Source organism: Manis javanica, chromosome 17, assembly GCF_040802235.1.
Source record: "Manis javanica isolate MJ-LG chromosome 17, MJ_LKY, whole genome shotgun sequence".
NCBI lineage: Eukaryota > Metazoa > Chordata > Mammalia > Pholidota > Manidae > Manis > Manis javanica.
Window position 1 is genome coordinate 37,951,924 of NC_133172.1, and position 27,641 is coordinate 37,979,564.

The 27,641-nt window shown below is 45.4% G+C and overlaps 1 pseudogene; it reads left to right on the forward strand.

The window, feature by feature from the left end:
* Nucleotides 1–27,641, forward strand: part of LOC140847008 (metallothionein-1E-like) — a 93,537-nt pseudogene that overhangs the window by 19,151 nt on the left and 46,745 nt on the right.

The window sequence follows — 27,641 nt, forward strand, 5'->3', positions numbered from 1 at the left end:
TTAACCATCATCTGAGCTTTCAGCAAATTGATCACAGATCACTATAACAAATATAATAATGAAAAAGTTTGAAATATTATAAGACTTACCAAACTGTGATAGAGGCATGAAGTCAGCAAATGCTTTTGGGAAAATGGTGCCTGTAGGCATTCTTCATGCAGTTGCCACAAACCTTCAAATTGTTAAAAAGGCAGTGTCTGTGAAGTGCAGTACCTGATAAAGGATTTGTATCCAAAATATGTTAAAAAAAAAAAAAACCTCTTACAACTCAGTAAAAAAGACAATGCAATTTAAAGATGAGCAAAAGATCTGAATAGACATTTCTCCAAAAGATAATATATGTGTCCAATAAGCAAATGAAAAGATGCTCAACATCACTACCTATCAGGGAAATGTGAATCAAAAACAAGAATGTACTTCACACGCTTCATACACACTAGGATAGCTATAATCAAAAAGACGACGACAAATGTTAGCAAGGATGTGGGAAAGTAGAAATTCTCATATACTGTGGGTATGATGTAAAGTGGTGCAGCCCCTTTGGAGACCAGTCTGGCAGTTCCTTAGAAAGTTAAATATCGAGTTACCATACAACTGAGCCCTTCCACTCCTAAGTATATACCCAAGAGAAAGGAAAATAATTGTCCACACAAAAACTAGTTCATGAGTCTTCTTGGCAGCATTATTCATAATAGCCAAAATGTGGAAACCAGCACGTGTCCATCAGCTGGTGAATTGATAAATAAAATATAGCATATCCATGTAATGGAATACTGTTTGCATCAAGAAAGAATGAACTACCTGCTCCAACATGGATGAACCTTGAAAAACATCATGCTAAGTGAAAGAAGCCAGTCACAGAAGACAACACATTGTAGAGTTCTATTATGTGCAATGTCCAGAATAGGCAAGTCTACAAGTTAGAAAGTAGATTAGTTGTTGCCTAGGGAATGGGTAGATTGGGGGACATGGGGAGTGACTGCTTGTGGGTAGCAGTTTCTTTTTGGGGTGAAGAAAATGTTCTAAAGTCAGTTATAGAGTGATGGTTACACAACTCTATACTGAAAACCACTGAATTACACATTTTAAATGAGTGATTATATAGTATGTGAATCATATCTCAATAAAACTGTAAAAGCAGGTGATACAAATGTGTTTACATACCTGCTGATAAAAAAAAGAAAGTGTTTTAAAAGTACCTGGGCTTTGCTTTAATTGGGTATGGTCAGACTTATAGACATGGGGGTGACTCTCATGTTCTCTAGGAACAGGCAGGGCATGCCCTGCAGGACCCCAGGGGGAAGCAAATGGAGTCAGTCAGAAGGCAAAGGGATCTACCATAGAGCTTCCTCACTCAGAATTTCTCTGAGAGGAAATACTCCAGTTAATAAAGATACAATATACCACCATTTTCCAACCTCTGAGGAATTAATGAATCTAAATAACAAATCATCAGTTTCTGCTAAGTTCTAGAAAGAGATTACCAGTTGTTAACATAGCTCTTGATGAAAGCCTGGAATGATCGAATAAAAAAATAATGCCACAAGAATCCTATCAAAACTTTAGAGCTCATTTTCAGTTTATAGGAAACACAGAGGCCAGAGGAATATGTTAAGTGACATGAGGATGCAATCAGTAAAACCTGTGGGAATCTCCATTTTTGCTACTTTGAGTGTAGGCTATATGGATCAACAATATAAAAATCAATGTAGGAGCTTTTAGAAATGGAGAATCTTCAGCCCCATCCCAGATACATTCATAAATACAAAGTGTGACATATCCATATAATGGAATGCTATTCAATAATGAAGAGAAATGAAATACTGATACATGAATCAGAATCTGCATTTTAACAAGCTTCCCAGGTAATTCACATGCACATTTCAAGTTTGAGTAGCAGTGGTTTGATTAGTCTGTAGGGCACATATTCCAGAGTCTCCAGCAAAGAAATTGTAAGAGAGAAAAAAAAGAAAGATGAGGTGATGAAAGGGAAACCTGTAGATTAAAAGAGATTTGGGAGGCCTGTCAGTCATTCACAAGTAGAGCCCTTATTTGTATCCCATTCAAACAAACACAAATTTTTAAATGATGAAATAATTGGGGGGAATATCTTGGATCGGCTTTGAAATAATTCGGGTGTTGGAAAAGAGAAAGTGAGTAGCGATGTTAATGAAACAGCATTGGCTACAACTTGACAGTTGTTGAAGCTGGCTGATGGGTACAAGTTTACTATTTTAATTTTGTATTAAGAGGTTTTTTTTCCCTCCATAATGGTTAAAGAGGGGTTTTCACTAAGATGGCTGTAATCAAAAAGGTAATGAAGGTGTTGGCTAGGCTATGGAAAAATTTGGAACGCTTGACATTGCTTGTGGGAGGGTAAAATGGTATAGCTGCTTTGGAAAACAGTCTGGCAGTTCTGCAAAAGGCTAAACGGAGTTCCCATATGATCTAGCAGTTCTACTCCTAGGTATATACCCAAGAGAAATGAAAACATGTTCACACAAAAACCTTTACATGAATGGCAGCATTTTTCATAATAGCCAAAAAGTGGAAACATTGCAAATACCCATCCACTGATGAATGGATACATTCATAAATAGGAAATGAGGCATATCTCTGTGATGGAATACTATTCCATAATAAAAAGAAATGAAGTACCTTATACCTGCTGCAATATGATGAACCTTGAAAACAGTCTGCTAAGTGAAAGAAGCCAGTCACAAAAGACTACCTATTGAATGATCCCATTTATATGAAATGTGTAAAATAGGCAAATCAATAGAGAGAGGAAATAGATTGCTGACTGATTGCTTGGGTCTGGGAAGATAGGGGGAGTGACTGCTGATGGTAGTGGGTTTATTTTGGAGGGTGATGAAAATGTTCCAAAATTGATTGTGGTGATGGTTGTACAACCCCGTGAATATACTAAAAGCCACTGAATTGTATGCTTTCGATAGGTAAATTATATGGCATGTGAGTTATATCTCAGCAAAGGTTTATTTATTTATTTTTTTTTTATTAAGGTATTATTGATATACACTCTTATGAAGCTTTCACATGAAAAAACAGTGTGGTTACTACATTTACCCATATTATCAAGTCCCCACCCGTACTCCAATGCAATGACTGTCCATCAGTGTAGTAAGATGCCACAGATCCACTGTGTGCCTTCTCTGTGCTACACTGTTCTCCCTGTGATCCCCACATCATGTATACTAAACATAATACCCCTAAATCCCCTTCTCCCTCCCTCCCCACCCGCCCTCCCACACCCCTCCCCTTTGGTAACCACTAGTTCCTTCTTGGAGTCTCTGAGTCTGCTGCTATTTTGTTCCTTCAGTTTTGCTTCGTTGTTATACTCCACAAATGAGGGAAATCATTTGTCACTTGTCTTTGTCTGCCTGGCTTATTTCACTGAGCATAATGTCCTCCGGCTCCATCCATGTTGTTGTAAATGGTAGGTTTGTTTCTTTCTTATGGCTGAATAGTATTCCATTGTGTATTTTCTTTATCCATTCATCAACTGATGGACACTTAGGTTGCTTCCCTACCTTGGCTATTGTAAATAGTGCTGTGATAAACATGGGGTTACATATGTCTTTTTGAAACTGAGAAGTTGTATCCTTTGTGTAAATTCCAAGGAGTGGGATTCCAGGGTCAAATGTTATTTCTATTTTTAGTTTTTTGAGGAACCTCCATATTGCTTTCCACAATGGTGGAACTAAAGCTTTTTTTTTTTTTTTTTTAATTTAAAAAATCTTTGGAAATAAAGTTGCCTTGGTGATTCTAATGTGCTACCAGGGCTGGGAACCACTGTGCTAGAAATTTAGCTGTTAAAGATTATTAGAAGAGAGAAGCAAGAGTATCTGACATGGTAGCCTGGAGGGGAAGCCCCAGGGATGGCATCCTAGTTGACCTGTCTACACAGAAGAAACAAAGACCTACAGTGGGCAGCCCTCTGGGTGCACACCATCTACTTCAGTAGTATTTAGTAGAACAGAAATAAACATGAAAAGGCCTTTCTCTTCTCCATTAAGTCTGTTAGTTCAGGATTGGAAATCTTAGCTGTCCCACCAATAGGTGTTAGAGTTACTTGTGCTGCCAAAGGGTCGAGCTTCTTCTACGTTCCTGAGAATGAACACAAACTGTCAGTGGGATTTGAGGGTACTAAATCCTAATCCGAAAGCAACAGTCTAAACATTTAATCTAATTCCCTAAATTTCTTTCTTCCAGAGAGTATTCTAGATATAAATGAAAATCTGTGATTTTTTCTTTTAATTCTTCCATTTTTACATTGTCCTGGGTAAGTAGAAATAAAGCCAGCTGTATTAGTCCCATCTCTCTTCAAAAGCATTTATTAGTCAGGTGACAGCCTCCTGCATTACCCCTCTTAAGGGGGGACTTGAGATGTACTGCAAATGCTTTTTGGCTTTTGGAGAGAAACCACGGAGAACTGCCTTGGATTCTGGTTTGACCTCCATTTGCAGTCGCTGATTTTCCTGGCCTTTTAGTTGCCTCAACGAATGAATAAAGTTTGAACTAGTTTATTCATGAAACTTCTGAAATTATGTGGTTCACTGTATGTGTTTTCAGAGGCTGTAATTATAGGATGATGTTTCCTAAGAGTTTATGTCCTGGAGCTTGATGACTACTGGCTCTGGACTTTGGATAAGTTGGGTAACTTCTTTGCATCCCAGTTAGGGATTGAGAATAACATCTACCTCATTATTTTCTTTTCTGTAAAATGCTTGGAGAAGTCTGAGCTATCATTTTATTGATATACTACCACTTTATTCTAGACAAGTCCCTTACTCTAATTCAGGCATGATAAGAACTCTCTTACTATGAAATGCGATGTTGTGTCTGCAATTCTAGGGAGTAAATCTTTATGGAAAGATATAAAACAAAGCATCTGGGTGCAGGATATAGGAAGTTTTGAATGAATATTACTCTCTAGTGTTTTATGAATCATTAGATGTCCTAATCCTACTTTTTTCTCTCTGCCCTGTATCCTTGTATAGGTCCGTTCTCCTTGGGTCTCGGGGACTTGACATATCCCACATCTCCCAGTGATTGGAGAGTCTCAGTGCGGCCACTACCTTTGAGCCTCTTGAGCCTGTGAAGCACACAGACATTCAGGTAGGGGCTGCCAGGCTCCAGGACTGGTAGCGCGTTGACGTGCAACCCATGCTGAAGGCCCTGGCCCTTTGTTGACCAGCAGATTTAGGAATTTCAGATTTTGTTTACTTCTCTTCTTCCTCAGATATTAAGAGATGGGGAGGCTCTGCTTTGGTGGTATAGTTATTTTGGGTTATTTTCAGAGTGCTGTGTGAGAGTGAATTTAAGAAAGCAATTCCAACGTGCACTTTTAGATTATTGTAATTATGAGAACAGATTTCTCTTCCTTCTTTGGGCTTAATCCAAGGAACAGAGACATTAGTTGTAAGTTCCTCTTGCTTTCTTTGCTAGTTCTCAAATAATTGTACTATTTGTTTTCCACATTTCTGCATCTTGCTTGTACTAGTTGGCAAAGAGCTGGGGAAAACTTAGAGTGCTATTTACTGAAACCTGTTCTTCAATTTCTAGGAAGTATTTGGCTGCGTTAGTGGCACCAGGAAGTAGTCTAATAGAGCACTGCATTCTCATTTAACCTAACATGCCGCTGGCACAATTGATTGCTAGTTTAATCTAGTCGGAAACTGATTGGGGGTGTGTGTGTGTTTGTGCATGTGTGTGCGTTTAGGCATGCGTGCATTGTTAAGGAAAAAACATGCATTTAATTTTGAGTAGTTAGAACACTGCATTTGTGTTAGAATGAACAGACAGTGGGGTGGCGTTCTTATGATTAATTTGTCTTTGAAATACAGGACACAGGTCCTGCAAAGGTAAATCTTGGTATAAGCAGGTATTGATTGTGTTATTATTTGGGTTCAATTTGAGTTAAAACTCTTTACCCCTTAGCTTTCCCAAGAACTGTTTTAATCCATCTAATGGCTATAATTGTACTACATTTATTCTAGTTCAGAAACCTAAAGCCCTATATACTTTGAGTTGAGAGTTGAGTAACTATAGCTATTCATAATTTTTTCTGTTATTGATATGTTCCCAGAGTATGGAAATCCAGTTTTTTTTCTAGTTTTATGTGCTAAATCATGTTTGCCTGTCACCTTATAGATGCCTCCTCATTTCCATGTTATCTTAAAGTGCCACGTATACTCACCTTGTATACCTAACTGCTGCTGTGCTGTCCCCTTCCCCCTTTCTATTTTAACCTCTTGATGCTCTGTAAACAAATACTTGTAACAGGGATGAGGTGGATGAATGGGATAGAGCTCAAATAATTTGAATAAATACCATATATTTGGGGGAGCACTCCTAATAATACGGAAAGAAATGACACCGGGCCAAAGGTTGTTTGTTTTTAATGTTTAAAATACCGAAGAAGTTGTTTGTGCCCCAGGGTGTGCTGGGTGTCCAGCTGGAACTGCGCTCCTTTCTGGGGGGCTTCCTCGGACAGGAAGCCGGTGGGCAGGGCTGGGAGTGTCTCTAAGCGTTCCCGGTTCATGGGTGAGTGGCCAGGATGTGGGGGCAATGGTGTCCCCTGAGTGGGAAGTTTCAGGGGCATGTGCAGTACCAATTGGGGTGCCACTGCTACTGCCATCCCTCGGCCTGTCCCCTTGATTGTGGCCGGGGCCCAGTGGGGATACTTGTGGTGCTGGAGAGGGTTTTCCAACCAGCTGCAGTCTAAACCCCATGGCTCTGCCTGGTAGATAGCTTGCAATTACCATGAAATATAGGCCAACACAGAGTTGTCTAAAAGCGCATCGAAAGAAGATGCCCCATTTTCCCAGTGCCACTAGGATCTGGCCAGTGCGGTAATCTTTTTTGAGGGTGTGGGACCTCTGCCCCTCCCAGCAGCCCCTGCCACTTTCTCCAAGTGGAAGGTGTGAGCCACAGGGGCTGGCTGGGGCTTCGGTACTGGCAAGGTTCTGCAGCCAGATTCACCAATGTGAGGAGCCAGGGGTAGGTGGGGGTGGGCAAAACCCTGGGGCAAAGGGCTGAGGTCCTCAGGGCAGAGGCTCCTCTTCAACCCCGCTCTGCCTGGGCCCCAAGACACTAGTGGTGAGTCTAGAGAAGCCATCAGTTTGGTGGCCGCTCACAGACTGGACATAGCACCAGCGTGGACCCCATCAAGGAGCTTCCTGTCCAAAGAGGGCCAAGACAGGGCACTGAGGAGGGGGACATGTGCCTGGGAGTGCCCACAAGGGTGCCCATCCTGGTGGGGGGGATGCCTGGCTCGGGCCTTCTCTGCCGAGCTGGTCTCCCTTAGAGCCCACCTGGAACATCCACTTTCCTCGCCCCTCTTGTTTTGTGCCCCTTAATCCTTGGCACCTCATGGGGACAATGCACTGCTGGCCATTTGTCATCCATCGTGTTATTGTTTGAACTCAAACCTGATCCCTCTGGAGACCCTGGGAAACACACATTTCCCAGGTTCAGACCAACTTTCTCTGGGGGCATCCAGGGCTCCACACCACACAGCAGTGAGACTGGCCCCTCCGGAGATCACATCCCAAACGGGGACAAGGTCTTTGGGGTTGTGCCTGCCCCTGGGAGGGTCTGCTGGAGTTTGTGGCTGCTGAGTCCCACTGGTCACCAGAACTTACTAAAGACCTGAACTGTTCCTGGGGGCTTCATCTCGAGGTCAGCAGTGACTGCTCTGGGCTGGACCTTTCAGGCCTGCCTTGCGCCCTCCTGGCCTCATTCCGCCCTGCAGGAGCCATCTCCTCCACGGCCAGTTTCCCCTTCCTTGGTTTCCCTTCTCTGAATGATGCTAAAGAGGGCAATAGCCACGGGTGTGTGGACCTGGCCCCAGGCTCTGTTCTCCACCTTCGTCCCCACAGCCATGCTCTGCGGAGGAAAATGAGGCTCAGGGGATTCACTTGCCCAAAGCTGCAGGTGGTCCGGCCTGAGGCTGCTTCAGCCCACCTGTCCACTGGAGACTGTCTGATGTCTGTGGGACCTGAGAGCCTCTACCCTCCACTCTCTCCATGCACCCCAGAATTGGGTAGGAGCCTTGCAGAGTCACAGGCAGCTTGAGCATCGGCAAGGAGACAGGTTGTTCTCAGAATAAGCCGAAAGGCCCTCCCTGTCCTGGGCCCTAGGCTGACAGTAGCGGTGAAGAATGGAGGGGACAGCACCCATCCTTCTGATGCGTTTGGGGACCTGTGTAGCCCTGGGAGCCAAACCCGTGCTCTTCCCTCTCTGGGACTGTCATAGTGTGCGGAATAATGGTTGATCCAACCTGTGACATATCCTCCTTTACTGCCACCCTGGGGGCCCTCTAGAAGCTTCCCTGTCCCAGAGGGGAAAGGCTTGGCTGTGGCGTCCCATCAGCACTGCTCTAGCCTTCAGCGGCAATTCAGAGCCAGCCGCCTGCCACAGCCACCCTCCCTCAGCAGCCAGACACAGCCCCACATCTCACCCGCCCATTCAGAAAGAGCTCTGTGGTGGGGGGGTCTGTGCCACACCCCCTGTGAGTCAGAGGTGGGAAGGAGCCCCGGAGAAGGTGGAAGAAAGGCAGCAGGACATGTCCCCACTGCCAGGTGGCCCCAGGATTGGACTGGGGCAAGACACAAGGACACACATCGTGTGGGTGCGCCTGGCAGAAGCTCCTCGGGCACTGAGACAACACAGCACACTGGTGCTAGGAAAAGCTGGCACTTTTTATTAATGCTAGGTGACTAATAAATACAGTACTGCAGCCAATAAATTATTACAATAATGAGAAATTTATTAAACAAAGTCACTATTCTAACAAAATTAGAGTTAATATGGGGTGGGAGGTGGTGGTGGGGTTGGGAAGTGAGACCATTGCACGTCGGCTCTTAACGGTGTGCCCTTCTTTTAGACATGGCTCTGCGAGCAGGCTTCTGGGTGGTCAGCGCTTGGCACTGGATTCCAGCCGCCTAATTTTGGGTGGGGGGGAACCCTGTTTTTCGTCGGAGTGTCGAGAACTATGACACCTCTTGGGAGCCCGCCTGAGGAGTGGCTTCTCTTCCACCTTTGCTGGGGTGGGCATGGGTGCCGTCACATAGGCTTGGTAGCCACCAGTGAGGGGGATGGTCTGTCCGTTCCAGTGGAAGTGGGCTTCAACATGCCCTTCGTTGATGAGCTGGTAGTAAGCCAAAGGGGAGGCCGCTGCTGCTGCTGCAAAGAAAACCAGAACTGATCAGTTACTCTTCCTGTACACAATGTCCTGCCAGAACCTTCCCTCCGTCATGTCTCTTTCAGTTTCTGGCTGAAGCCATTCGATCTGCTTGGCATCTAAAACCCAGACTTGGCCCATCACTTCTATGAATCCCCTGGAGAAGCGATGTTGGCTGCAAGAGCAATTCCGTGGAGCCTGTGGCAGCAGGAGAGCAGGAAATCTGTTCCCCATTCCCAGAGGAAACTCAACCTGAAAATGATTGCAATGCAATCAGGATCCCCTCCATCTCTCCCGTCCACAACTGAGGAAACATTTGTTAAAGTCTGTCACTTCTGAGGCAGTTTTAGTGGAAATACCTTTCCAGTTTTGGAAAAAAGAATCTTACACGAATCAGTTAAGAACCCCTCTCCCTTTGAGCCCCATCTGTGTTGCCTTTTTCAACCACGCTGAACTCTAGCCCTCCGATACTTCCATGTAGATTTGAAAAAGGCAAATCCCAAAGCAGAGTGACCAGGAGGCTCAGGCCAGAATGTGGGTACCTAGTCTAGGCCCACATCAGCGCAACCTCTGGGACGTCTTTTCCTCAGCCGTTAGGTCTCAGTTTCCCTTTATCACTCCCCTTGGCTCTTCTGCTCTTCCCATCAGTATGACACCCTTTTTCCCCCTACTCAGAGGCTCAGTCTGGGATGTGTCTGAGGGCTCCCATGTGGACAGCATGGTGAAGGGGCCCAGGTTGGAAGGTGAGGTTATGAGTGTCCCTCAACAGCTCTTCCTCAAACTGCTCCGTTTACACAAAAATGCTCTTGACTTTTGCTAAGAGGCCAATCACCACACTGGCTTTTCTGCTGGTCCTAGAACAGGCCAGCCTCATTCCTACTTCAGGATCATTCACTTGCCATTTCCTCAAGGGTCCGGAAGGAAGCATTTGTAGCCCGAAGGTGGAGGGAAGGCTACATTAATAAAGATTAGGAAATTTCTCAACGCTTGCCCAGGGATGACACTTCACTTGCCCTCAGCAGTGAGCAGGAACACAGGTATTAGTTAACAGCTGGGGAAAGTTCTGACGTATTGCGGGCCAGCCCGAAAGGAGAAGCCAGGTGGCAGCCAGGTGAGGCTGTGTGCCCACCAGTGACTCTTGTACAGATGCCCCGCCTAGGCCTACCTGCTGTGCAGCCCTCCCAGGGCACAGAGAATAAGTTACACTGCACGTAGATCTGGTGAGACATTCTCAGGCAGCCAGACTGCTATCTGGTCTCAAACTGGTAGGAGTGCTTCTCCAAGAACACTGGGTTTGTGTAGTCATGCTGCCACGGCAACAGTGAGGCCTGTGAGGTCATCGATACCCAGTGAGGTCACGTACGGAACCTCACTTCAGGTGCAGGTGCAGGCTCTCTTGTGGAAGAGAGCAGGGTGGAAGCAGAGGGGCATCCTAACTGGCCCTTCCATCTAGCCCTCCATATCCATGCCTTAGTCAAGTAGCCATTTCCCGTGGAATGTACCTGTGGGCTGGCACAGGAGGGCAAGAGGCCCACATTCTGAGATTGTCTTGAAGGGCAGGATTAACCTAAGAGACAGCCAGGGTGTTTGGCACTGAGCCTAAGGATCCCACAGTTGGAAAGGCAGAGATTTGTGTGGACTAGGGAATCAGGGAAGGCTCCTTGGCAGTGCACCTGAAGGGCAAGGGGACTTGGGACCTATGGAGAGGAGAGGGAAGGCACTTCAGGTAGGAAAAATAAAAGCAAAGACACGTTCTTCTTAACGTTCGCCTACCCCAAATGTTAATTCATAGAGCCTTTGTGATTTTACAAGTAAGACTTCAAAAAACCAAGAGGTTATGGGGCCTATAGATGACCAGGCAGTGGAAAGGTGTTCTGCTCAATGGTAGGCTTTCCCCTTGGGGCTCTGGATGTATAGCTGGTAGGAATGTGAGGAGAAGCTCATCACATTTCAAAGTGACTCTGGGAGGGACGTTACAAGTGCTCTAAGGCAAAGTGAGGGTCCTGAATGACTTCACAGAGTGGGAATGAATTCTGACTTTAAGATCCCATTTTTCAGGTGCAAACACTAAGGCATTGGGAGATAAGTGGTATGGTAAACAAGGCCCAGTAGGGTGGCCCCTGTGAACCAGCTCCCAGACAGGAAATGATGAGGGCTTATTAACTCAATGCCAAGTGCTAATCCTACTTTTTTCTCTCTGCCCTGTACCCTCATATAGGTCAGTTCTCCTTGGGTCTCGGGGACTTGACATATCCCACATCTCCCAGCGATTGGAGAGTCTCAGCGCGGCCACTACCTTTGAGCCTCTTGAGCCTGTGAAGCACACAGACATTCAGGCAGGGGCTGCCAGGCTCCAGGACTGGTAGCACGTTGAGCGTGCAACCCAGGTTGAAGGCCCTGGCCCTTTGTTGACCAGCAGATTTAGGAATTTCAGATTTAGTTTAATTCTCTTCTTCCTCAGATATTAAGAGAAGGGGAGGCTCAGCTTTGGAGGTATAGTTATTTTGGGTTATTTTCAGAGTGCTGTGTGAGAGTGAATTTAAGAAAGCAATTCCAACGTGCACTTTTAGATTATTGTAATTATGAGAACAGATTTCTCTTCCTTCTTTGGGCCTTATCCAAGGAACAGAGACATTAGTTGTAAGTTCCTCTTGCTTTCTTTGCTAGTTCTCAAATAATTGTACTATTTGTTTTCCACATTTCTGCATCTTGCTTGTACTAGTTGGCAAAGAGCTGGGGAAAACTTAGAGTGCTATTTACTGAAACCTGTTCTTCAATTTCTAGGAAGTATTTGGCTGCGTTAGTGGCACCAGGAAGTAGTCTAATAGAGCACTGCATTCTCATTTAACCTAACATGCCGCTGGCACAATTGATTGCTAGTTTAATCTAGTCGGAAACTGATTGGGGGTGTGTGTGTGTTTGTGCATGTGTGTGCGTTTAGGCATGCGTGCATTGTTAAGGAAAAAACATGCATTTAATTTTGAGTAGTTAGAACACTGCATTTGTGTTAGAATGAACAGACAGTGGGGTGGCGTTCTTATGATTAATTTGTCTTTGAAATACAGGACACAGGTCCTGCAAAGGTAAATCTTGGTATAAGCAGGTATTGATTGTGTTATTATTTGGGTTCAATTTGAGTTAAAACTCTTTACCCCTTAGCTTTCCCAAGAACTGTTTTAATCCATCTAATGGCTATAATTGTACTACATTTATTCTAGTTCAGAAACCTAAAGCCCTATATACTTTGAGTTGAGAGTTGAGTAACTATAGCTATTCATAATTTTTTCTGTTATTGATATGTTCCCAGAGTATGGAAATGCAGTTTTTTTTCTAGTTTTATGTGCTAAATCATGTTTGCCTGTCACCTTATAGATGCCTCCTCATTTCCATGTTATCTTAAAGTGCCACGTATACTTACCTTGTATACCTAACTGCTGTGCTGTCCCCTTCCCCCTTTCTATTTTAACCACTTAATGTTCTGTAAACAAATACTTGTAACAGGGATGAGGTGGATGAATGGGAAAGAGCTCAAATAATTTGAATAATTACCATATATTTTGGGGGAGTATACTCCTAATAGTATGGAAAGAAATGAGACTGGGCCAAAGGTTGTTTGTTTCTAATGTTTAAAATAGCAAAGTTGTTTGTTTTAAAGCTAATGGGTTTAAAATTTTTCTTTGACATATTTGGAATACGTATTTGTAATACTTAGCACATTTAGTGATGCACTTTGTTGAGTTCCTGTTGATGAGGTACTCCATTTTTCGCTTTGAGATGTTAATGACAGGTTTGTTTATAAATGTATTGAGTCATAATGATCATTTATTCTGGTCTACTTAATGCCTGACACTCCTTCAACACCTTCCATTAAATGGTTTCAGCAATGCATGGTTGGTCATATCAAAGAGAGTTTCTCAGTTTAGAATGAGCATGGCTAGGAAGGAGGTCTGGTCCTGTACCCCTGGGAAATCTTTGACTTTGAGAGGAAGGATGTTTCCATTTCAAAATTTTATCTCTTGATTGAGTTTTTCCAGTGTAGCTTCAAAAATGCAAAATGGTCAATCCAAGATAATGGTTGGTTTACTGGGAATTGGTCATCTAGACCTGAAGTACAGATTTAAGATGAACTATTTTCAAAATAAGTTCTCTTTTGATTTCATCTTCTTGCCAGCAAAGGCTTAAAGGAGAAAGATTTGTTTTTAAAGGGTTGAAGTTTTGGCTTGATCTGAGATGAGTCTCCTTATTTTTCTGATAGGAATTGGAAGTTTTAAATTGTATTGCAGGGCCAGCTGACCCATGCTTAAACTTTCTGTATACATGTGTTGCATGTCAATTCCTGACTTCTTGTTGAGTAGTCAAATGTAAGAGCTAGGCCAGCTTTCACCTTTAATGTGGAGTGGTCCTCCTTTTAATTCTCGTAATGTTTTGGTTTTCCAAAGAGTTAACTTGGACATTATCAATTTTTTGTTTTTAGAAGAGCCAGATACACATTTTAATGGACATTTTCTAATGTAACAGCTTTATTGAGGTATAATTCATATGCCATAAATCTAATGGATTTTTGTGTATGAACTTTTGTTTTCCTACCAGTGCAGATTTAGAGATGAGAATGCAGTCTAGTCCCATGTGCTGGGTGTCAACCAGTGAATTTATTATATCAGTTTATAAATTCATAAAAGGAAATGTTGAAGGATACTTTGACAGAAGCTGAGACCTTGTACTATCCATCATTTGCATTAGTTACACTCTTGAAAAGGCATTTCCCATGTATAGATACATATGTATATATACCTATAGTCCTTTTCTGTTTGGTGAACACTGTATTTGTTTCTAATGGAGCTTGAAATGAATACAGGTTTTTTGTTGTTTGTCATAATGAGTAATAGTGGCATGCATTGAGAATGCTTTTTTAAAAGATTGCCCTGGTGAGCAAAGTAACATATTTTGAAAACCCACTGCAATATATGTATAGCTGGGCTAGTAGAATTTCTAAAAATGATTATTGATTTGATTTTTTAGAAATGGTAATAAACAAGGCGTACACGTTTGTGTAAGAGGTGAAGGGCAGTAACTATTAACAGGACATGTTCTGTGAGACTTCACAGTGCTTGCAAGTACAGGTTCACAGAGATCTGCTTGCTTCTGTCTTCGGAAAAAAAGTATTGAGGGCCCATTGCACATCTTTAATGTGATCTTAACAGTACTAATGTACCATGGATGATGTGTATTATATAATAATAAGGTACTAATTTATACAGTTAAGTTATTTTCTGGACTTTTTCACCAGATCACCTGTATATCTCAAGAAGGTTGTGCAGAAAATAGCCTTAGTTGGCCATACAAATGGGAGCTACAGTTTCTCACCATTAGACCAATGGCATTAGACCAAAATATGATATATAGTTAAGCTTACTGCAGTAGATTTATAGGGCTGCCATGACAAGTTTTCACAAACTCAGTGGCCTTAAAACATTAGACATTTATTCTCTCATGGTTCCTGGAGGCCAGAACTTTGAAATCAAGGTGTTGGCAACTCCGTGCTCCCTCCAAAGGCTCTAAGGGAGAATCCTTCCTTTTCCAGCTTCTGGTGTCTCCTGACAGTCCTTGATTTGTGGCATTATTACTCCTATCTGCCTCCATCTTCACAGGTTTTCCTCAGGTGTGTCAAATCTCCCTCTCTTTTTTTTTGTAAGGATACCAGTCTTTGGATTTAGGGCCCACCCTAAATCTAGGATGAGCTCAACCTGAGATCCTTAATTTAATTACATCTGCAAAGACCCCATTTCCAAACAATGTCACATTCACAGTTATTGGGAATAGGGCTTAGGTACATCTTATTTTTGGGTGGGGAGTGGGCACACCTCAACCCACTACACTTATAGTGCCAGAAAATTTAAAACTGTAAATTAACTCTAGTTAATGAGACATCTTCAAATCTACCTTTATTTCACAGCTGTGTGGAGTACAGTTGATTTTTGAATAATGCAGTGATTAGGGGTCCCCCCCCAAGTAAAAAATCTGCATGTAACCTTTGACTCACCAGAAACAGCTTCCAATAGCTTACTGTTGCCTGAAAGCCTTCCTGGTAACATAAAATAGTCAATAAATCACGTTATTTTGTATGTTATATGTGTTATATACACTGTACCCTTAGGATAAAGTAGGCTGTAGAAATGTTTTTCAAATTGTAAGTCTCCACAGATTTTTCCAGTATTTGTATTGAAAAAAAATATGCGTGTAAGTGGACCTGTGCAGTTCTAACCGGTGCTGTTCAAGGATCGGCTGTATTGGGATACGGCGTCTGTTGCTGGTCATTCCAGCGACTGCAAACCTCAACCAAATATCCACGCTCATCCTCAGCGTTCTCTTTCAGGCCTGTGGGGAGTGAGGCTGGCCGCCCATGTCTGAGTCCTGAGCTCAGTACCAGTTACTCTTTCCACGCTGATTAACAGTCTGAAGGGGTTTGAGAGATTTCTGCGGAGACATTTTTCAACCAGAAACAATATGCTTTTTTATTAAGTATTAAGTACCCAATTTGTAGGTTATGTATAGATAGGATTAAATTGTGATACCTTCCTAAGGTAGGAGGAACTAGTATATATGTTTATGTGTGTATATGTTTGTGTGTAAATATACGTATATGTGCGTGTATATGTATTTGTGTGTATACCTCTACTAAAGCCAACCAGGATGCCTAACACTTTATTTTTGCGACCAACTGGGAGACAGGTCATGGTTTCCGGGTGGAGGTACCCTTGCGCACGTCGCACATGATGCACTTGAAGGCCTCGGCGCCGTTCCGGAAGGTGCGCACGCTGCAGTCCCAGTCGCTCCCGTCCGATGATGGCTTCGGCTGCCGCTTCGGCCTGGTGGGGCTCTTCTTGTCGCCTATGGCTTGGAGATGGGTGCGCGCCGGGAGCCACACCACGGCCACCTGTTGTCAGCTCGGGGCCGCAGCAGGGGAGGGTGAAAGGAAGGAGCGACACAGCAGCAATTCACTGGAGAAATCCGCTTGATTAGGTAAAGGTGCTGGGTTATATAGGAAGGGGCATGGGGTGATTGTGGTGTTACTGCTACGGGGCTGGTGGCTGTTGGCTAGGTGCTGGGATTGGGAGTGGGGAGAGAGGTGATTGGGCTTCAGGTGGCGCCTCCGGGAACTGAGGACCCGGAAGAGCAGCCGGAAGTTCGCCATCTTACTGGTGGGGGCCCTTCATTCCCCCCTTTCTCCTCTATGGGGTTGTGGACATTGCTTTCTCTCTGACTGCTTTCTGCTGAACGGGGGCGGAGAAGGGAGTGAGGGCTTGAGGATTGGGGGGAAAGGGTTGATAGGACTCCCCACAGTAAGGACGAGTAGATGTCGACTTCTTCAGGTTGGAAATCAGTGAAGGTTCCCTGTAACCATAGGTCGAGGACTTGTTGATTCCAGTGGTGCCAAGAAGATACGGGTGCCAGAAGACAGGCATCTGTGGCCATTGTTTCTAGGAACAGTTTCCATTGGAGAGACGGGTCCATCACAGCGTGTGGTGAGGAGGTTACGTGAGGGTGAGGGATCTTCTGTGGCCAAAAGCTGATAGTTCCTGAGTAAAAGCTGGTTGAAAGTTTGATTAGAGATTCTTCCGACTTGGGATTTGATGAACTTTATTATACAGGGTAAGAAGAGACAGACGAGAAGAATGATTATTCTGGGCCCTGCAATGGGCCAGAGCCAGGTAAGGAGGGGGTTTGTTAGTGTTGAAGAGAAATGGGTTGGAATTGGAAGCAGAGTGGAGGCTGGAGGCAAGGTCGGCGAGTTTGGTAATGTCAGTTTCTACAATGTCAGATTCGTTGATGTAATAGCAGCACTCTTCCTGAAGGAAGACGCAGGTGCTGCCCTTTTCGGCTGTAAGCAGATCTAAGGCCCACCGGTTTTGAAGGGTGACCTTAGCTAGTGAAGTGACCTGTCTTTGGAGAGAGGCCAGGGAATCGGCAGTGGATGTCAGGGCCCCCTCAAGTTTGGCATTGAGATCTCTAATTGCCCATAGAGAGTGACCCAAGGCTCCCCCTGAAAATCCCGGCCCAATGGCTGAGGTGGCTAGGGAAATACCGACCATAATGGGAAGGAAAGCAGCCCTTCTTGTGCACAAGGGCAAAGGAGGTTGAAGCTCAAGGAATTCTGCCATGCTGTAAAGGGATTAGGGTGACGAGAATGCAGGGTGTGCTGGAGTTGGGAGGCAGTGAGTTAAAAAGACTGCCATTACACCAAAAGAAGTGTCCCGGCTGTGTAAAAGTCTTAGAGCTGGAGGTAGGGGTGTGGATAGAGACAGTGAAGTGCGCTGGAGAGGGGAGGAGTTGGGCCTACACAGTGGTGGATGGTGAGATTATCTGCGTATTCTGGTTCCCGTAGGGGTATGTCTGCCAGGGGGCAGAAGGGTTGTCCTTCTGCATGGAAAGAGTAGTTGGAAATATTAAGGGGCACGGTGGCTAGCAGTGGGCGCTGTAGTGATACGCACAAAAAACAATTGGCAGTGTTGAGGGTGTGGTTGAGAAAGATGGTGGTGTCCTGAATGAGCTGTAACCAAGAGTAGGAGGAATAAGAAGATGAAGAGGCGCCGTCAGGAGTTTGGATAATGACTTTTTCGGGATGTCCAATATCTGATGCAACTTGAGAGATCTGGGAGTGAGAGGGAACATACTCTCGAGAGATATGAAGGGTACCGTGGGGGTTGAGGACCCCCCCCATAGTAAACTGAGGCTGTGACCCCAGCGGCCCATCGAGAGTCCCAGGGATCTGGGATTGATAAGGAGAATGAGCTATTGGGATATTTTATGAAACGGTTGGAGGAGTAATACTGTGGGTACCGGGAGTTATCCATGTAGTGAATGGCGCAAGACCATTAGGGACATCCCCTGTAGGTGTCTGGCCATCGCCTGCAATAGGCTTGTCTTTGGTCATAGAGGAAGCAGAGGTAGGGAGAATAAAGGTAGCTGTTAGTGAACACTTCGGTGGAGGGAGGAAAGTGGAGGTACAAAGGCTCAGAGCAGCCTTTCAGAGGGCAGTCTGATGTGGCAATGAGGGCAGTAACTTTTGTTTGATGCTGTGTGTAAGTCTGTCTGACTTTGAATTGCCATACAAAGGAGGCTGGGGTGGCGGGGAAGACAATAGGAATGAGGGAAAAAAGCAAGAGAGCAGTAAAGGAGGAAAAAGTCGTGATTCGGGTATGGATGGCAAAGGGGGTGAACGGGAGATGCGTAGTTTCAAGGGATCAGAGGGATGAGGCGTGGTAGAGTAGACAGCGTCTTGGGCTGTATCCGAAGGACTCTGGATTGTGACTTATGGGTCTTGGGTGTCCAGAGAAGGTGGGTCCTGGGTATTTGGTTTCAACCTGGAGATATGAATCCAAGGGGTGACAGAGTTATCAGGCAGTAAGAGCTTGGCGGCCGAGGGGGTGCAGAGAATAACTGGGTGTGGACCTTCCCATTTCGGGGTGAGAGAGGGCCGATCCTCTGGCGGCCTATAAAACACTAGTTGGCCAGGCTGTAAGACAGGAGGATTTTGGGAGGCGGATGGATCAGGAAGGAGCCAATCCTGATATTTCCACAATTCATTGCGGAGGAGAGAGAGTAACGAAAGGGCCATATTGGGAGGAATTGGTCCTTTGTGGGAAGGGAGCCCCGGGGGTAGAATCGGGCGGCCGTACATGATCTCAAAGGGTGACAAGAAGGAAGGTTTCTTTGGGAGGGCCCGAATGCGGAGTAGAGCTAAGGGAAGTAAGCGAACCCAGTCAAGGTGTAGTTCTAGAGATAGTTTGGTCAGGATGTCCTTTAGAGTCCTATTGGTTCTTTCTACTTTTCCTGAAGCCTGTGGTCGATAAGGACAATGTAAATGCCAGGGGAGCGAGAGCGACTTGGAGAGGTTCTGGATAATTTGGGCAGTGAACTGGGCCATTATCTGATTGGAGGGAAATGGGCATCCCGAACCTAGGAAAGATCAGGGTGAGGAGGATAGAGGCAACCGCGGACGCTCGTTTGTTAGTGGTGGGGAAAGCTTCGACCCATCCTGAAAATGTATCTACTAACACGAGTAGGAATCTGGTACGCCGTACAGGGGGCATGTTAGTGAAGTCTATTTGCCAATCTGTGGCGGGGACATTACCCCTTCCTTGATGAGCCGGGAAGGGTCAGGCCTCGAGGGGGTATTAGGGTTAGTGCATTGGCAGATGGTGCACCTGCAGGTGATTTGGTTAAGTAGGGTTTTGTCTTCAGGAGAGAAAAAAAGGATTGTAAAAAATGGATCAAGGATTGGGGGCTGGGATGGAACAGATCATGTAAGAAGCGGAAGAGGGACTCTTTGTCCTGGGAACAGAGGGTGTCTTGTGATAAGGCTAAAACCACAAGGGCAGACGGAGATCGTGGAGTGGCACGGAAGGAAGTTGTGAAGGGCTTCCAGGCAATCATGCGAGGGAGTATGAGGAGAGTAGGGTAGAGGAAGAAGAGTGGCTGGATTCAGGGGCTGGCAGGGGAGGAAAGAAATGTCTAGATTTTGGAGGAAAGAGGACAGTAAGGTCAGGAGTCTAGAGGGAGGGAGAGTCTGTAAACTTTTGTAGGTTAAGAGATCTTTTAGGTGATGTGGGGACAGAATGGTAAGGGGCGCCCCGAATGTTAGTTTATGAGCTTCTTTCTGCAAGAAAGGCAGGGGGCCCATCCCCGAACTGTGGGGTCCAATTGCTTGGAGAGATAAGCTACCGGGGCAAAGGATGGGCCGTAATATTGGCCTAGGACTCCTAGTGCTTGACTGGACCTTTCATGGATGTATAATGAGAAGGGCTTCGACAAATCAGGAAGATGGAGAGCTGGGGCTTCTACAAGGGCTTGACGGAGCTTAATGAAGGAGTGTCGGGGTGAGGAGGATAATGGTTCTTTAGGGGGGCCCTTGTTGAGGTCGTATAGGGGTCTTGCCAACAGGGAGAAGTTAGGGATCCACGCTCTAAAATACCCAGCCAGGCCTAGAAAGGAAAAGATTTCTGTCTTGGTTTTGGGAACGGGCAGGTCTGAGAGGAGTCGTTTTCTGTCTAAGGTAATGGACTTTCTTTGTTGAGACAGAAGGAATCCTAGGTAAGTGACAGAAGGGGAAGAGATTTGAGCTTTGACGGGGGATACCCGGTAACCTCTGGAAGCTAGAAGGTTAAGTAGGGAGGCAGTGTCAAGTTGAGACTGTTCCCTCGAGGGACTGCAGAGTAGAAGATCGTTTACGTATTGTAATAAGGTGGACTCGGAGTGATCATGATGAAACTGTTTGAGGTCCTGAGCTAGGACCTCTCCAAAAATATGGGGACTATCTCGGAAGCCTTGTGTCAAAACTGTCCAAGTGAGTTGTTCAGAATGTCTTGTGCATGGGTCCCTCCAGGTGAAGGCGAAAAAATCTTGGGAGGAGGGGTCCAGAGGGATAGAAAAAAATGTGTCCTTGAGATCTAGGGCTGAGAAGTGGGATGCTGAGGCAGGGATCTGCGATAAAAGGGTGTATGGATTTGGAACTAAGGGATGGATAGGGACAACGGCCATGTTGATGAGGCGAAGGTCTTGGACAAGGCGGAAAGATCCGTTGGTTTTTTTAACAGCTAATATTGGGGTATTAAACGGAGAGTGAGTGGGTCTGAGGTAATTTTTGTTTAAGAGATCTTGAATGATGGATTGGAGACCTATGAGGGCTGAAGTGGTTAGGGGTATTGGGACTGACAGATAGACTAAGAGGGGTCACGTAATTTGATAGAGGCAGGAGGACATAGAACCACAGAGGGGCTTGAAAGCTCCCAAACTTTGGGATTTACAGGGTGTATGAGGGTGGAACCGGAGCTTTCATAGGGTAGAGGGGGGTCATCAGCTCTGAGGGCCATCAGAAAGGGAGTACTGGGGGCTGTGGGAGTGGATATAGTTATGGAAACGTGGAGGAGAGAAGGGATGTCCTGTCTTAGTAAAGGGATGGGACACTGGGGCATAACCAGGAAGGAGTGGGAGAAAGGTATAGGATTGTCTTGGATTGTGCATAAAAGGGGGGGGGGGTTTAATGGGAAAATCAGTTTAGCTAATACTCCGACTATAGGAGTAATGGCAGGCATGGTAGGTAGTATTCTCGCAAGACTGAGAAGGTGGCTCCTGTATCTAGGAGGAAGGAGATGGGGCGACCGTCTACTATTAAAGTAACCCTGGGCTCCTGTTTGGTGATGGAAATGGTCGGGTGAGAAGCCCCCGGGCCACGTCAATCTTCTTCTGCCAGCCCCACTACAGCGGGCTTAGGATGGGGGTTGTTCATCCAGCCTCCCCTTCAGGTGGTTGGGCAATCAGACCCCCAGTGGCCCTTTTTGTGGCATCTGGGGCATGGGGTGGTAGGAGATCTGGGGAGGGGCACGCCCTTGACCAATGTCCCTCTTTTCCGCACTTGAAACAAGCTCCTGGGGGGGTCTTGTTTGTAGAGGGGCGCCCAGGTTGTGGTTTTATCAGCTGGGCCAACATTTGGAAATTGGCCTGATCAGCCTTTTGTTTATGGCATTCTTTTTCCTCCTCCCGGTTATGGAGGACTTTAAAGGCCACTGTTAGGATCTCAGTCTGTGGGGTAGCGGGGCCCTGTTCTAACTTTTTGAGTTTAGCTTTAATGTCGGGGTAGCTTTGAGGTAGAAAGTATGTCATAAGGACATGTCTTTCGTCAGGCGTTTCTGGGTCCAGGCTGGTATACTGTAATAGGGCTTGAGTGAGTCTGTCTAAGAACTCGGAGGGAGTTTCCTCCCTCCTTTGAATTATGTCTTGGAGCTTTTGAAAATTGACTACTTTACGAGCTGCCTTTTTCAGACCTGCTATTAAGCAGCAGGCGAAGATATCTCGAGAGCGGAGACCCACGGCGGTGTTATAATCTCAGTGTAGGTCTTGTTCGTGGACAGTGGTGGGGCCAGGGGGATAGATGGCATCAGTCCTGTTGGGTTTCGGTAGCGTGCGTTTGGGCGAAGTCCCAAACTCGTCTATGCACTTCAGGGAGGAGGGTATTGGCCAGGAGCATGAAAATGTCATGATGTATGAGACTCTAAGACTGGAGGATCCATTGAAACTCCCTGATGTATGTCGTGGGATCAGTGGAAAAGGAACCTAGGCGTTTCTCAAGTTGGGCTAAATCTCCTAAGGAGAAAGGGAAGTGAACATGCACAATGCCTTCGGATCCTGCTACTTCCTGGAGGGGGTCAATAATTTTGGGAGGCCCTCAGGACCGAGTCTGAGGGGGACTGAGGGCTCAGTCTTGGGGGGGAAACAGGTGATGGGGGCAAAGACGCGATAATTTTGGGAGGCCCTCGGGACCGAGTCTGAGGGGGCAAAGACGGAGGAGGCTCCTGGGACTTAGGGGGGCTGAAAGGCTCAGGCTTGATCTGCCAGGGGGGGCAGGCCAAGGGGGACGAAGGTGGAGGGGTTGAGGGGAGGAGATGGTGGTTGAGGAAGAAGACGAGGGGGAAGGGAGAGGACGGGAGGCTTCTGTGAGGGACCAGGTGGAGGCGGCGGCGACGGCGGAAGAGGACGGAGGGGTTGTAGGAACGGGAGGGGCGGACGTGGGAAGCCTGTATGGTGGAGGCTCGTCGGCTGGGTCAAAGGTAATCGAAGAGGGACTGGGAGTGTGTGGAGGGGAGACAGCTTGCAGGCTAGGAGAACGTGGGGCGGGGAACAGGTGGTGCAGAGGCTGGGATTTTGAGCTAGGAGGCGAAAATCTTTGATAAAGGAAATCTTCCATTTTTTCAGGCACTGGCAGTAGTTAAAAATATCGTGAGTGATGTTAGGATCAAGAGTTCCCCCTGCGGGCCATTGGTTGTTATTGTCTAGGGGGTATGTCGGCCAATCTTGGGAGAAGTATTTATGGAGAAGTTTTGGTTTTATATCAGGTGTCAGGGAGAGGGTAGTTAGATGCTTGAGCAGGCATTCAAGAGGTGAACTTTCAGGGAGGAATGAGGAGGCTCCCATGGCTAAAGGACAGAGAAGGAGACAAACAGGGGAAGAAGAACGGAGATCCTCGGACTGGGAGCAGACCGCAAGGAGACAAAGGGCATCCCCGATGATCCTTGGTGGTCTGCAGAAACTTGTATATGAGTCGGAATTTCTTAGGAAGTGTGGGTCGTCACCCAGACTTCTCTAAGAAGGCAGAGTGCCGGAGTCACGAGGAACCTAGTACTAGGAATTTTTGGTGGATGGAACGGAAGGAGGAGGGGGGATAAAAGGGAGCGTTCTCATCCACAAAGGAGTCACCTCGTTTATGGCTGTTGCAGGAGGGGCCTGAGGGTCCGCCACAGCCATGAAAGCCTGAGGGGGGAGAGTTCCCTCCTCGTCTCCAAGCGTCATGGCCTTGACGGACGATCACGGTCAATGGCGCTGCGATAGCTCAGGGGAGAGTGGCCCACCCCAGGGAAATTTTGCTTAAAAAGTTTCGGCACTAATGGAAGGAGCAGTGAGTGCGTTTATAACTGTCGGAGGAGGGGCCTGAGGGTCTGCTGCAGCTGTGAAGGCCTGAGGCAGGGAGAGTTCCCTCCTCGTCCCCAAGCGTCAGGGCCTTGCCGGACGATCACGGTCAATGGCGCTGTGATAGCTTGGGGAAGAGTGGCCCACTCTGGGGGAAAACTTACCCAAAGGCCAGAGAGAATTGGTGAGTGTGAGGAGCCAGCGCCAGAAAAAGAGGACGAGGGCAAGCTGCTGCTTGTGTCGGGGGGAAGACAGGGCCCAGTTGGGATATCCCGTCTCCCGGGTTTCAGCACCAATGAAAGGAAGGTGTGACACACAGCAGCAATTCACCGGAGAATTCCGCTTTATTAGGGAAAGGTGCTGGGTTATATAGGAAGGGGCATGGGGTGATTGTGGTGTTACTTCTACGGGGCTGGTGGCTATTGGCTAGGTGCTGGGATTGGGAGCGGGGAGAGAGGTGATTGGGCTTCAGGTGGCGCCCTCGGGAACCGAGGACCCAGAAGAGCAGCCGGAAGTTCGCCATCTTACGGGTGGGGGCCCTTCAGAGGATCCCACGCAGCCTCCGGCTGTAGGGGGAACTCCCATCACTCTTTTTTCTCTTATACATTAGGCCTTTGCTTATTGCCTCTCTTTACCTCTAAAATGTCCAAGCCCTAATTTCAGTCTGACTCGAAGGCTTTCCTTAGGTGCCACCTCTTTCATGGTCTTCTCAGATCTCTCTACCCCATGGCTTCTAAATATACTATGTTGGCTTTACTGCTTTGGGGGAAAAAAAACAATTTTCTAAATGTTCCCCCACAAAGGAAACAGATGTTTAGATTTTGTTGCTGGAATTGGCTTAGCAGCAGATTCAAATTTTAGAAAAGTGAAAATTCAGCCCCTTCTACCAAAGAAAGGAAAAAAAAAAACCTAAATGAAGGTCAAAATCTGCTTAAATTTCCAGATGGAGATCTGTCTTGTACGATTAAAGAGAACTAGAAGTCTTAAATAGAGGATGAAGATTAATATTAAAAAATTAGAGTCAGGGAAAATGATCTATCACATATCAGACTAATGGCATAATAACTGACTGTTTAAAAACTTGTTTTGCTTACCACATTTACAATAAACATACATTACTTCCTTCCTTTTTCTGTCTTTGGCCTTGGAAATGCAGAGTATGCTCAAACTACTCCTGACTTATCTTTTAGATAACCAAAAGAAACTAAAATGGTCTTGGTAAGTATACAGATGAGTCACTGTGGCATAACCCCTTATCACCAAGTTGTTATTTTCATGGTTTATCTTTTAAATTTTTATCTTCAGAATTAAGATATTGCTGCTTAACTGCAGCTGTATTTAATAGCTTAAGAGGAAAAGTAGTTGTGTTGTTTGCTAATTGCGTGTTTGCAAGTTGTTAGTGAGGAATTGGTTCCAGAAATCCCGTGGCAGTTTGTTGGAAAGAGGGTCAGACTTGCTTAGGATGATTAGTATGGTAATAGCAGCTCTTCAGGAATTTTACTGGCAAAATATTAATATTGAGGGAAAATACAGTAAGGTTTCCTTGTCTTGAATCAGTTGAGGGGAAGTGCAATCTGAATGAGTGAACAGTATCTTAATTCTGGGATTATTTTTACAGAAGTGTAGTTGTCATTTTCATCTGTTTCTAGAAATTGAAAGTATCAAGCATGTATATCAATGAGATGTCTCACCAAAGCTACTTTAGTAAATTTGAAGAAGAGATGAGGTTCATTCATAAGAGTTGCATCTATTTGCATACTGATATTTTGTATAATAATTCTGAGAAATGGTTTAAGTACACAGAACATACCTCTCCTCAATGTTGTTTTTATTCTTAATATGCTTGAGCAGACTTTTCTGCACATAGTGATCTAGCTAAATTGGATGATTAGAAATTTTGAGTTGATAGACTCTGAAGAAATAAGATTTTGCTTTTTAAATGTTTTCACATAATATATAAACATAAGAGACTATTTCATGGAATCTAACAGTGTACAGGCTTTCAGTTTAGCGTTTGTGCTTATTGACCTTTGTTATACTCCTCTTGCTCCTAAGAGAGTCAATGGAAAGTTCGTGGTAACCTTTCTTTTCAGTTTTTAAGGAGATTTTTATGGATATTTGAATATCGCTCTTTTCCCAGCTGATGACAGCTATTTATCCTGGACTTAAGTCAACTATAGTAATGCTCTTGGATTCACTAGCAAATGAATCCAGTTCTCCCTGGATCCAAAGCCTGTTAGAGAGAAACCCTTTCCTGAAACAAGCACCAGGTACATTTCAGGCCAAGATTCAGTTGTAGTGGCTGATCTGCACGTGGAAAAGACATCTCACTGTGCCCCATATTCTTGTTCATGACAGTAGTTGTGCCAGGCTTTGACTCTTGTGTGAGCACTTGTGTTCCCATTACCCTCACTTAATAAACATATTTGCTGTTCCTTGTCATTAAACCCTGACCCAGTATAAATCTCAGAGCTGATAAAAACCAGTAAACATTTGAAGAAGAAAAAATGGTGTCTTCACAGAGGCAGGTTAATGAATATGCCACCTTGTTTTGTGTCTATTATTAGGAAGTCTAATGCTGATTGCTGTGCTAAGTACTGAAATGGTTCAATTTTTCTGCTTGTTTCTGTTAAAGGAAAAGGTAGGCATTGTGGTCTAGTGGCAAAGTAATGCAGTTACGTTAAAGTGTCTTGTGAATGGAATTAAAACTGGTAGCTTTTGGAATAAAAATCGGTATTCAAGGCATTGGCTGTGGAAATGTGAAGAACTACTTTTACATGAGCGAAGGCTGTAAGATTGCAGCCTTTTTACTTATCCATTTGCACATACTCCTGAATGCAGGGCTTTCATGAGCAAGTAAATGGGTGCTGAATGAATTCCGAGCAAGCAGGAAATGACAGGCTTTTTTGTCTTCTCAGAGGTGTCTTGTATCCTGTAGTGAGCCAGGGAATATCAGTTACCAACTTCAAGAAGACAGAAGTTGGAATGGTTTCCTAAGAGTATTTGGGAAGAAGCCCACGGCTGAAATATTTATCTAATGATTTAATAGAGCACTTCAGATATTGGCCAGGCCCTCGCGCCTTTGAACTGGAGTTGAGTCATCCCTTCCCTCCTTCATGAGCTGCCTCTTAACCTGCCGATGCTGTTACTGTCCCGGCACTCTGGAGATGGGAACATATATCGTCATCTTCACCCTGATATCTTTAAATTGTTTGATATCAGGAACCAGAAATGGGCAAGTCTTTTTATCTGCTGAAGTATTTGATACTGGAGTGGGTGTGATGTAAATCGGGGTTAAGCCCTAGTCACATATTGAATGCATTACTGTAGATCAGTCTGTCATTCTCAGATGGCGGCCCTTGACCCTGTGCACCACTTTGATCTTCTTGCCATACCGCCCTGTGTTCTCTTATTTCTGTTTTAGAATGTTCAATTCAAAGCTTTCCAGGCCTGCAACCCGATGTGGCTCCTTACGTTGGTGGTGATTGCAAAGTATGGGGCCTGAGTTCCTGTTGTCGCCACTAAAATTACATATTCTAGGAAGGAACTCAGAGAGGGGCTCAGACAAGGGAGACTCTTGGTTTTGCTTCTTTTGATTGGTTAGTTTGGTGGGACCAGGAGAAGAAGCTGGGAGGTGGGAAAGGCAATATCCTTCTCTGACAAGACCTGTCCTTAGGATTTCTGCTGTAGAGCTTTCAGAACCCGGAGTATGTTGCTTGCGTTTAAAGCATTTTTCTCTTTCACAAATGCTTGGCCTCCATCTTTGCACATCAGATATGGAAGGGTTGAGTGTGTCCCCCAGCTCAGGTCACTGGTAGCTGAGCTGAGGCCAACTAAGGCCCTTGATTCTGACAGTCCTGGTCTGCAATAGTAACGATCAGCAACAGTGCACATGCCACTTTCATTATCCTGGAGGATGGAAGGGTAAGTCCTCTCTTCTCACCATGGAGTGGCTGTGAGGCCAGAATGCCAT